Raw genomic sequence first — 9,435 nt, 5'->3', positions numbered from 1 at the left:
ACTTCTGTTCCTGGGTCAGTGCCATCCCTCTGAATTTGGTATATCCAATAATGCTGTTAATAAAACCAGTGTTTCCTCTATGTTGATTTTGGAGCGGCGGCCCGCCGCTGTTAAATTTCTGCCGCCACGGTATCAGAAATGGGGCAGATGCACAATGTACTCACGGTTGCCTTTTAAATGATCCTGCTGACGTAATGCACCCCCGTTGGCTGCCGCTCACATTGCAATTTAACAACAAGTAGAACTATTCAGAGGTTATTGGGGCTGTCCAGTTTAACTCCACATACTGTTGTGTTGATGTAGCTTATTGTCAAAACGTTCGTCACCGCGGTGGGTCCGTTTTAATTAGACAACGTTCAACTTGTCAGTTCTCAGCTCAACGTCCTGATATCAAACATCTGGAAACATTAAAACTGTAAATATATTTGTTTGTGTTGCAGCGAAGTGTCACTTCTGTTTCATACGTAAAACGTTTGCGGGGGGGGGGTTCGGACGGGCCTGCCCCCACTGCTACAAAAAAATCCTAGAGGAAACACTGAAAACAGGTCATTACTGCAGTAACACACGAATCACAGGCTATTTGGAAGAAGCATTAGCTGCTAACACTAGCAGTAAGTTACCTTTTGCAGAATTGCCACTGGATGTAGCCAAATTTGTGCCTCCTTCAATATGTATGGGTTAATCTTTACACCTCTATTGGTTAAGTTATTTCAGATTGAAACAGCTCATTAAGCCCATACCTACCCTCAGTGGAGCATTTAGCAGCTATAAAGAGCTAGATACTCCTCTTACGTGTTTGTGGAGACCAACACAGGGCTAAAATGAGAGTGACTATCGGATTCACATTCATAAGGTAGACACAGACATGACTCTGAATGAGTGCTGCTTATCTTTTGGATGTGTAAACATGCAACTCTTTGCCACAAGTTTTCCATATCATAAGAACCTTGATAAAAAAAATTGCAGGTTCAAAAAATTTATCAAAGCTTTTTTTCTTGCCCAACCAATTCAATTTTTTCTGTAGCTGTAAAAACTTTTAGTTAAGGTCATCGGCATATAAGTAATCACCAGAAGCACAAGCCATTTTCCCCAGTGGAATTCATCAGTCTTAGAACTAACTTTTATTACTTTTTTATTATGATTACTCAAAGAATTTTCCCAGGCGCCTTTTCAGTTCTTTATTAGCGAACGCCGGCTGTAAGTCCTCCTTGATAGACAGTAGGAGTAGTATATGAAGCCCATGGGGGGGAACGAGTTTTCTGTCTAGATGCCATGTCTACTTTTGTATCCTGCCAGTGCTACCCGTTCCATGTTAACATTTAAATTGCTACCTCGCTGCAGGCCCAGAGATGAGCAGAAATGTCACTGTGTGATGACAAACAAACAATGCCTCTACCCTATCTTGATTCCTCTCTTTATTGGACAGAAAAGTGGAAAGGTCCATTTGCATTTTAGAGAAATGTGGGCTGGAAAACCTCGGGCGCACACAAAGAACTGCCGGTGTGACGCTTGGAAATGTGACATCGTGCCACAAATAAAAGTCAATCCCTCAAAGGCTACGCGCTTTTCGCTTTTGCTCTCTGTGAACACTCTCTCGCACGCATACACACACGAGCCCAGCGGCCATTCGTTGTTTGAGCTGCATGTACCCATCAAATCCTACTTCCCCTCCCATCCCCGTACCCCCTCTCTCTGAGCGTATATCACAGGGCTGACAGACAGCGCTGGGGCCGAATCGCTCCCTCAGCCGTGGAGGTCTGCTCTAGTGAGTAATACTGATCTGTGTGCCATCAGCCACCATTGGCTTCGCTTACACACTGCCTCGTAGAAACCAGTTTTACTTCAAAGGTCGAGAAACAATTTATTTTCTACCATTTGTAACACCAAAGGTAGCACATTATTAAGCTGGCTGACCCAGTGGTAGACATCTGTGAAAGTATTTCACATAACACCACAAGATTTGTTTTTCTAGGTTTAAATCTAAAACCAGACAGCAGACATTGAAGCTGTTATGGGTGCATATGTGGCTTAAATTGCCTTCACAGAGCCTCTTGGCTATCTCTAGACAAATCAAATAGACACACCATTACAGTAAGGTAATGTAAACAATGTCTTATATAACTTAATTTTAAGTAACTAGCATTTTAGGGCTATAATGCCTGCAAGCCTGTTACTTTGTGATTCAGTTTGTTTCACAAAGCAACAAATATTACAAGTATAACTGCAAGGCTTATGGAGGAAAGCCAATCCAGGAATGTTTATTAGCTTAGCAATTGCACCTTTATGAGCTTTCAACAGCACAAATAACTGTTGCAGCCGCTGTGCTCCACCCGGGTCTCGTCCTAAATGAGCGCTATCTGAATTGCAGCGATTCATTTAGAGTGCCGGAGAAGATAATGTTTAATCTGTAAAAGAAAAGACGTTAATCTGTTATTTATGTTGATGACTGGCAGTCCCAGCTGGAACTGCTTTGCTATTCATAGAGTTGAGACCGAGTCTCCTCGCTTCAGCCTGTTCCACAGGCCATTAAGGGCGTGATTTACATGCACAAACCATTGCCTCGCACAGATACGTGTGTGTGTGTGTGGGTGCGTGTGCGTGTATGTCTGTGCGTGCATGCATGTCGATGTGTCAGAGAGAGAGAGGTTATGTGCATGACCTAGAAGCCCTGTTTGTGTGTAGATGTAGAGGTATATGTTTTCTTCACACAAAGCTTCAACATTTCCCCTCTTCATCTGAACCTCTTGCTGATCCATCACTTTTGTGAAAAAAAATGAAAGCTAACCATATTCACTGCACCAGGAATTTAAAATCAGGGAAGACTACCTACAGTATGTTAGGATACTAAAACTCAAGACCTTGCAACGGCAGAGGTTTCTCTGCAAAATAATCTAAAAAGCTCTATTGAATAATCCTGCAATCTTACAAAATCAGTTTCACTCTAAAAGAAATTTCATTTTCAAATGTTGGCCCTGAGAGATACACTTTTGCAAGTAAAACACTGGCAAACCACTATCTAGCCCTTTTCTTACATGCACATACAGCATCACCAGACTCAATTATCTTGGGAAGGTTCAAACATATACGTAGGTCATATTGGCTATCTTACATAGGAATGATGCAATCTTTTTCCTGCTTGACTTGGGAATTGTTTTTCCCCTGGGCTATGATGGAAAATTTCCAGATATTTCACCAGCTAGCAAGAACGTCTTGCATGGAAATTCAGTTAAAACCTAACATGAACATTTCAGGCTGAATTGTATGTGAGATTATGGTCCCCAGCTGAGGCTAACTTTCTTACTATCCAATACTAGCTTATCTTTCAACAAGACAAGAAGAGCAGTAGGTATTCAAGAGAAACCGAATTTCTGATTATTTAACCCTGCAGCTAAACACAGGAACACAATAATCAATTCACACAAATTGTGCATTCACTTTTATTATGCCTCCAAAGTCTGGAATTAAAGTTTCCCCTCCGCCTCTCTCTGCTGCTTTGTATCAATCCGATAAGCCCCTCCCACCAAAGACGGTTGCCTTATGAAACCCCACCCCCTCGTAGAGCTCGCTATCCACAGCCTGGGCCTCGCCAAGATCCCCCCCAACTCATCTTCTCAGAGACATGCTCTGCAGCCCCAGGCCTGACTGCCCCAGGCTTCAGACGCAGCTGTGACGCCATCTAACAGCAGGATGAGAGGCTAATACACCACACACACATATCTGCCCCACTCAATAGTTATTCCTCGCTGTTTGTCATCATGCTTCTTTGCCACTCGCTGATGCATGCCATAGGCGCAAATACATAGACGCCGTGTTGGGTGCTTTGGCCCATTGCTGGGATACATCATCCCATGTCCCCGCCATATTTTTTTTCGGGCGGTTTCCATGATGAAGTCTTTTCTATATTCCAAGGCTTATGATATACGTGGAGTAGAATTCTTTCTCCAATTTAATTTTCCCCATTGTATTATGTATGCAAAAAAATATTGGACATGTGGTTTGATAATGGAATTTCATGGGGAGAATAGATAAATGATTAAATGTGTGCAAAAAGGAAAATGACGGAGTAATATAAACAGCAGAGAAATATGAATTACATTTTAATCTATTTTATCAATTGGTAGTAAAGGGAAAAGAAACAAAAGCTTTTCCTTTTCTTATCAAGTGACTGAAGGTTTAAGTAAAAATATGAAGTTGTATATTTCTTCTCACACTGTATTCCAACATTGATTGATTGTTATTCAGTTATATTTCTGGCTTGTGTAGCACTTACTCACTCACATACAACTCTATACCAGTTCTAGGTTGGAACAGAGAGGGGGTAACAATGTAACATTAAACCAGAGATCAGGTGCTTTAAGTACAAAAGACATTAAAACCAATGAATAGTCCTGCAGGTAACCAAAATGTGAGTAGAACTCACTTTTTTTCCACTTAGGTTAGAAGTAATTTAGTCTGAATACTCATTTCATTTAGGTTCCATAACTTGTTATGTTAGTCTATCCAGAACTTAAGTCCTGCTTTAGGTCAATAGGCTGATAGTCCCTATTTTGGTTTCATTATCGTCTTGAGTTAAGTCATTTTTCCTTCCACATGTAAGAAAACATTTACATCAATTCCAAATCCAACTGAAGTAAAACACTCTTATATCATAAATCGTAACACTGACAATTAAGAAAGCAGAATACAGTATGAAGTAACTTCAATTCAGGTCAAGCTTCAAGGTTCAGTTCCGCTTAGGTATACCAATTCAGTTCAGGTCGAAAGAATAAAATCCCAACACTCACTAATGCAATGAATCCTCTCTGGCACGATGAAAATGAGTTGTCCCCAAAAGTACGACCGAGCTGTACTTTTCCTCCTGCCATTGGACCATTGATCTCACACCTCTGTCTTTTATATGCAATAAAGCTCAACCTCTTCCCACTAGCACAATGTACAATCATACTTTATTTCTTTGATAAATCAAAAGATATTAACTGCTAAACAGTGTGTTTATGGCTTTCTTACATTGTTAACTCTTTCTTTCATATGGGCAAATATTACAAACACAGCTTCAATGAAAGGAAATAAAACTCACCAGAACTGTTGTGGTTTATTTAGATGTGGTCCTCATGAATCGCCAACCAGGTAGGTATTATCTCTCATGTTCTAAATAAACTCGAAAGCATTTTTTTTTTTTTTTTCTCAGCTTCTCTTCTCTGACCTCAAAGGCCAGCGAGCTGCTTAAAAGGGAAAGCAACATCACAATTTCTTACAGGCATATTTTAAATAGTTCCTATTAAATTGTTGTCAAAACGTTTAAACTTAATCTTGCAGGCATGCATTTAAACTTATCATAAGCTGCACTGTTAAATACACCCTATGTGTATTCAGCCTGATGAATAGTAACAACAATAGCAACAGCACTTTGTATTTTTCTGAATGTTTTAGTGTTCTCATTACCTTAGCATTTGTGAGAACACTAATCTGAGTGTGAAAAAACCCTGGCTGCCCTTGTTGAGTTCAATAAACCTACTGTATGTTGATTAATCACCTTAAATTACAATGCTACAACTGTACACCGAACCACACACTCACACAGACATACACACCCATCCATTAAGTGGTGTGTCGGATATCCAGCCACGAAATCAACCGCTGAATATGGAGTGCTTCCGTTCGGGGAAGGAGAGATCCATTGATCGCTGTCTCCCGACATAAAAGAGAGTATTGATGCTATACCCCACAAGGATTGGTGTTAGACGCTCAGACGGAGAGGAATCGCACACCGCGGAGGAATCTGACCCTGGTGACCCCCCACATATTTTTTCCTCTATTGGGGAGCGTTGATTTCTCGCGCGTCAAACTTTGCTGCACACTTTGAGTGCCACGCTAAGGGCTCTCAGTTCTTCCCTGAAATCCAAGGTTGCCGAGGGGAAGATATACAGTAAATATGTTTTCGACTAGGGTAAAACTGACTCCATTTACAATACATCACTATCATATCAATGTGCATGACGCTTTGGCCACTTCCGCCATTGTTCCCACTGCTAAAACATGCTGCTTTCTCAGTACTCCACTTTTTCTCTCTCTTTCTGCTAAGGGACAAGGCCACGAAACCTGAACCGAGTGAACCAAGTTAGTGATAATGAGCAGTATGATAATGGCCATGCTACACCCTGACCCTTAGCTCCTTATTCAAATTCAGTGTGATGATGGGATTGAATTTCTTCCAGCCCGGCCCCTGAAAATGAATGGATACCAACGGTCATTAACACAGCCTTATCCGGTGGAGACCCATGAGAAAAGTGACCTATTTGAGTCAAGAGTAATAGCTTCAAAAGAACTGCAGTAGCAAATTATTATGCTATGAGATCAAAACATTTTATCCATAAAACACCATCATGGACAAGCTGCAGAATTTCTTCAAAAAAATACATTTTCATGTTCTAGCTAGTGGATCTAAATCTATATTTAATACACCTGCAATGTGAGTTTCACCTCCTATAAACTGAATTTATTAGTGTGGCTTCACAAAAAATGACTTACTAAATATTGTGCCCACAAGCAAAGGATGTGACTCGGTTTTCATGTTACACGTCCCCAGTGGAACATTGGCTTATAAAGTGCTCCTCCATAAAATGTCTGCTGTTATGCTGTTCTGGCAGCCTTGAGGCAAAAACTGTAGAGGTAGTTTGATCTCCTCAGATATTTAATTTTTCCTGTGTAAGACAGGAAAGAAATATGTAAATATGCTCTTAAATGAGGCTTTAAAAATCATGAATCATCTACATAATCGGTTGTTTCTGTCTTAGGTATACTAGTTTCTGAAATACATTTCTTTTTAATATTTCTGTAATAGATTTGCAAGTCAGGTATTCTCCCCAACAGTCTGTCCAGTCTGCAATTACCACCTCAACACATGTATGAAATATTCAAGCAGACAGGCTGGGATAACTTAAGTATTGTCATTTTTCAAGCACTTAATTCATCTGCAATAGCACAGTATTTTTTTGGACAATTTACAACATACAGGCGTCAGCGGCAAACACTAAAAAGCACTTGTGTTACTTCCCATGGAGTGGGTGCAAGATAGCTGTCTGTCTGCCTGCCTGCCTGTGTGAACACACATCAAAGCCTCCTGTCAAAAACTTCTGATGGAGTTGGAACAGTGACATATTTCAGAGCTATAATCAGTCACAATATGACAGAGAAATTACCACCTTCCCTCAAGAGCAATCAGTCAGTTCCAGCGCCAATCAGCTCATCTGACGCTCACACAAATAGACAAGTAAAAAAAAAAGAATAAAAAAATACTCTGCTGTAACACAACAGTTTTGGGTGTTTGAAGCTCTGATGAGAAACTGAGGAAGTTTTGCACCCCTGAGACATTAAGTCCTTCAGCAAAACATCTGTGCTTGTATCATTTGAATACATATTTGGTTCTCCAAAACGGTGCACACGTAAGTATCATCATTAACTTCTCCAATTTGTATCCATATGATTTGCTGAATAACTTTAAGTGTGCACAAACGAGTGCAGCCACATCTTTGACAGTTGGAAGCAGCAGGTGAACGCTCCTAGACAGTGTTAAATGATCATGTTTCAGTCTGATGGTCTAACCAAGCTCTGCTGTGCAACCAAGATGCCTGGAGTGACGAGGCTCCATTTGAGCGGAAAGATAAGACGGCCTCCTACTGGTCTGCCATCGCTGGGAGAGCGCAGCAGGGGTGGGAGAGGTTGAGGCCAGAAGTGTAGGCATGGATACAGGAGGAGAAGGGAGTGTGTGTGTGTGTGTGTGTGTGTGGGGGGGGGGTGTTCTGTTGCTTCCTCTGTAATCTGACCAAAGCAAGGAGAGGGAATGGAGGGTGAGGCGAGGTGAGTAGTTGTAAAGTGAATGTGTCACACTGGCAGGCCCTTGGGAAGACCCTGTAAACACTGCTCAGTCACAGCTCTGATTACAGAGAGAGAGGGAGGGAGGGAGGGAGGGGTACAGGAGGAGGGATGGAAACATTGGGAAGGAGGAGGGTGTGACAACGAGGGAGAAGGAGGGGATGAAAACAAGAGGACAGGAAAGGACATGGAAAGGGGAAGAGGGAGGGGGAGAGGCTAAGTGGAAGGAACATGATCCAGAGATGGCTGATGAAAGAGCAGAGAAAAGGAGGAAGAAATAGACTCACAAACAAGAAGTGGTTGGGAAAAAAAACAAATGGTGTGAGAGAATGAAAAATCAAAACTCCTATTTTTGTTCATCCAGGATTGCTTTTTCCCCCGCAGATGTTTGCTTCTGTAGGAAATCATCCAGTCGACAAGCCTTGTGCTGCAGTGTATAACTCAATCAGAGAGTCAAGACATGGATTTGCCTAGAGTCAATACTGCAGCTCCACTGAACTCAATTCCATTTGCATTGCGTCAACGCCAAGCTGTGTGCTCCCCTCTGTGCTATTGATCTATGTAGCCTTTGCAACATGAGCATTTTGAATGGTGGAGTAGAAGCGTTTGATATAATTTTCATTTGAGCAGTGACACCTAATTATGTGGCACGAGCAGGAACGCTGACAAAAAGGCAGGAAATTACCCTTGCCTTCTGTAGGAGCATTAATCAGTCTTCTTTGATACCTAGCAATGAAATTGGAAATGCTAATTATTTTTCATATTATAGATTATTGCAGCTACCGATAAGCACAAAGAATGAGCATCAAGAATGAGAGTCAACCAATAAAGGGAGGAGAAACAAACTGGGCCAATCAAACACACTCAGCATGTCGAAGTTAAGCCAAAGAGACACAGCGAGAGGGAAACTGAGTAATGAGAGTCAGTGTTCGTCTTTGGGCTCAAGGTTGTTGCTGGTCCTGATAGCCATCTGCATTCAGTGACTTGGCCCAGATGGATTAGTTTAATATTGAATTAGAGCTGTCTTTTTAGAATGCCTCTCCATGTTCACAGTTAGCTCGCATAATGTCTCATGTCATTCATCTGGAGCAGCCTTCAACTTGGCTTCTACCAGGCAAAACTCTGAAAGACAAGGAGAAGGAAGAGGGAAGTTAAGTATGAGCAGTGTTTCTTTCTTTCTATAGACACTGAATTATGGAAGTCCTCTGCTGCCAATATTAAAATTAAATCATTATTCATCATCAAATTTGTTTGTGCATGATATATGATAAAGTTAACTCTCAAGAAAAACAAGCCCAGATTTGCATTTTAGCCAGTCAGATGGTAGTATATCAAGTCAAGTCAAATTTTATGTGTACAGGCCACAATCACAAATCACACTTTGCCTCAGGGCTTTACAATCTGTATAGCATTCAGCACCCTTTATCCTTAGACCGTCAGCTCAGGTAAGGAAAAAAGTTTTTGAGGAGTCAAAAAATAAGAAGAAACCTCTTAACAGGAGGAAGGATCCCTCTCCCAGGACATGCATCAGACTTCTAGTGTACAAAGCTAACCAACAAAATC

Source organism: Dicentrarchus labrax, unplaced genomic scaffold, assembly GCF_905237075.1.
Source record: "Dicentrarchus labrax unplaced genomic scaffold, dlabrax2021, whole genome shotgun sequence".
Taxonomy (NCBI): Eukaryota; Metazoa; Chordata; class Actinopteri; family Moronidae; genus Dicentrarchus; species Dicentrarchus labrax.
The sequence above is the reverse complement of the archived record's forward strand: the minus strand, read 5'-3'. Positions refer to the sequence as shown.